Below are 3,034 nucleotides of genomic sequence, written 5' to 3' on the forward strand. Positions count from 1 at the left end.
GACTCTTTCCCAACTACCTACCAGCATGTCCACTCCAAAGTCCAATGGGCATCTCCAAGCTAACGTGATCCAAACCAACTCTATATTCTCCGGAAATCTGCTCCCCCATATGCATAAATGGCATTCCACCCAGGTGCTCAGACCCCAAACTGAAGGGGCATCCCTGCTTCCGCTGTTTCCTCCGCTCCCTGCATTCAGCCCGTCAGCAAGCCCGGCTGGCTTTAATTCCCAAACGTGTCTGGGATGAAGCCCCTTCCCATCACACTTAGCTGGTCCAAGCCATCACCACCTCCACCCCCAGCAACAGAAGGGCCTCCAGACTGCCCTCCGGCATCTGCCCCTGGCGTTCCTGATCCCTGCATGGCAGCCAGAGCAATCTTTCCATAAGCTGGATTGTGTCGCTCCCTGCATCTAACCTTCCCATGTGACAGAAGATGCAGGTGCCTATCGTGCCCCACGCAACACAGTTCCTGTACGCCACTCCCACCTCATCCCACCCACTGTCTCCCCTTTCTCTGGGCTCCAGCCACATTGGTTATTTCTGTCCCTCAAACATATTAAGAGTATTCCTGCCCCAGGGTCTTTGCACTTGCTTTATCCTACTTGGAATAATCTTTCCTCCAGCTCTTTGAAAGGCCACCTTCTTACCGACTGGGTCTCAAACCAAGTGTCACCTCCTCAGACAAGTCCTCCCTGCCCACCAGCTACAGCAGGGCCCCCAGTCACTCTCTGGACCTTGGTTTTCTTATTTGTAAAATGGGGCCACGGCCAGTGCCCTACTACCTAAGAGGGTGGAGAGAGATGGCTGGCGGGGAGGGGTTGCTGAGATGCCAGCGTGAGGCAGGCACTGGGCTCCTGTGTCCTCCTCTCTCACTGGCACCCACATTCCCAAGGCATGGCTGACCCTGAGCTGGCTGCACCCAGGGTCAGGAGACTGGGAGAACCCTTTGCCAGAGGTGGAAGCTGGGCTCTTCTGCCCGTTTTACTGTGTGACTTCAACTTGGTCTCTGACCCTCTCTGGGCTACCTTCCTCCCTGGCCTGCAGAAGCCAACTCCAGCCCTGAGCTTTGTCTGGGCGACAATGGAAAGAGGTCTGTCCCCAGGAGATCCCTCAGGAGTGGAGGGATCAGGGCAAAAGGCCCATCCAGCACTGAATCTTGCCTTGAGGTTGAATGTCAGGACAGCACCTGTTCATACCCTGGGAACAGGCAGCAGCTGCTCAGGCCTTAGCCCTGGAAGGGCTTTGGGAGAAGAGGAAATGGTCACACCTTGAGCCTGTCCATATCCTGCCCCAGAGCCCTCTTCTCATCCTGACCCCGCCCCCGTCCTCAGGGCACAGCCTCTTAGCTACCACTGTTCCCCAGCCAGGTCACCTGAGTGGGCAAGAGGCTGATTACAGGGCCCTCAGCCAGAGTGTTCAAGCCCAGGCTGACCTCAGAGACCCTGGGGCCACCGCCCTGGCCTGGGCAGGGGGAGGGAGGAGGAGGCAGGGGGAGGGAGGGGGAGGCAGGGGGAGGCAGGGGGAGGCAGGGGCTCTGCCCGAGGCTGCTGGGCACTCCCCACCGGGACAAGGGCACAGGCCTAAGAGGTCAGGATCTCCTGACTGACGCCGGCAGCTCTGCTCCCTCGAACCTTTGCAGAGTTACAATCCCGACTCCTGCTTTCTGCTGCTCATCCTGCCCGGTGCGCGGTCGCACTGCCTGCCTTCACGTCCTTCTCATCTCCTGTTAGTTGTGGGACTTCACAGAAGTTATCAGATTTCTCTCTGCTTCCTTTTCCTCATCTGTAAACCAGAGACAGTCCCTGCCCTCGGAGAGTGGTTGGGTGGATAAGTGAGTTAAGTGCGCCGTGAAGTGCTAGGAAGGATGCTGGCGCTCAGGGAGCACCGTGGAAATGTCCACGGCTGTGCCTGTAGCCAGTGTTTCCACCACCTCAGCGACTCTAAGCCTCGGTTACAGTGGGCAGGAGGAAGAGCCAGCACCGGCCGGTGGCAGCCCCCTGCCCCGCCTGCCCCTGCTGGGCTGGTGGGTCATGTGCGTGCCCCCCATCCTGAGGTTGCGGGCAGATGGCTGAGGAGCCGGAAAAGAGCCTGGAGCCATGATCAAGGCAGCATCACAAGGAGGCCCCAGGAAGCCACACAGGAACTCGGAAGCCCAAATCCTCTTCTGAGAACTTAATCCCCCACCCCACCCCCAGATCGGCTGGTACTAGATCTTGGTGGGAGGTCTCGGGGTTAGCCACCAGGGCTAATTATAAACGCTGCTGCTTTGGGGATCTCACTACCTGATCGAAGGGCTTCTGTGACTGATGGGGCTGGGGTTGTTTTCCTTGGAGAGATTAGCGCCTCGGAGGGCCTTGGAGGAGGTGGGCTGGGGGTCAGGCAGACCTGGGTTCAACTTGCAGCTGTCACTCACAAGCCATGGAACAGGTCCCTGTGCCCTGCCAAGCCTCAACTTTCTAATCTGTAAAATGGGGATGATATCGTCCAGCTCACAGGATGGTGGTGGGGTATGTGGATATGTCTAGCATCTGGGGATGCTACTAACCATCCTACAACTTCACTGCCATGTCTTGGGTGCTTAGTAGGGTGTGCGGTGCATTGTAGGTCCCCTGCTCCCTCCTGCCTTCAATCTCAGAGCAGTAAGTTTGCTGACAATCTATCCACTTACATGCTGGTCCAGTTTCCTTCTTCACAAACAGGACTGCTTTCTCCTCCCCACCTCCATGACCCCAGCTTCTCTTGCCTGGCCTCTTGCAGCAGACTCCTTGCTGGTTTTCCAGCCTCTAATTCTTCTCAAAGCTGCCCTCAAAGCTGGCAGCCAAGATGATCTTTCAAAAATGAAGCTCACGGGCTTTCCTGGTGGCGCAGTGGTTGGGAGTCCGCCTGCCAATGCAGGGGACACGGGTTCGTGCCCCGGTCCGGGGGGATCCCGCATGCCGCGGAGCGGTTGGGCCCGTGAGCCATGGCCGCTGGGCCTGTGCGTCCGGAGCCTGTGCTCCGCGACGGGAGAGGCCACAACAGTGAGAGGCCCGC

Source organism: Lipotes vexillifer, unplaced genomic scaffold (assembly GCF_000442215.2).
Source record: "Lipotes vexillifer unplaced genomic scaffold, Lipotes_vexillifer_v1.1 scaffold496, whole genome shotgun sequence".
In the NCBI taxonomy this organism is placed as follows: domain Eukaryota; kingdom Metazoa; phylum Chordata; class Mammalia; order Artiodactyla; family Lipotidae; genus Lipotes; species Lipotes vexillifer.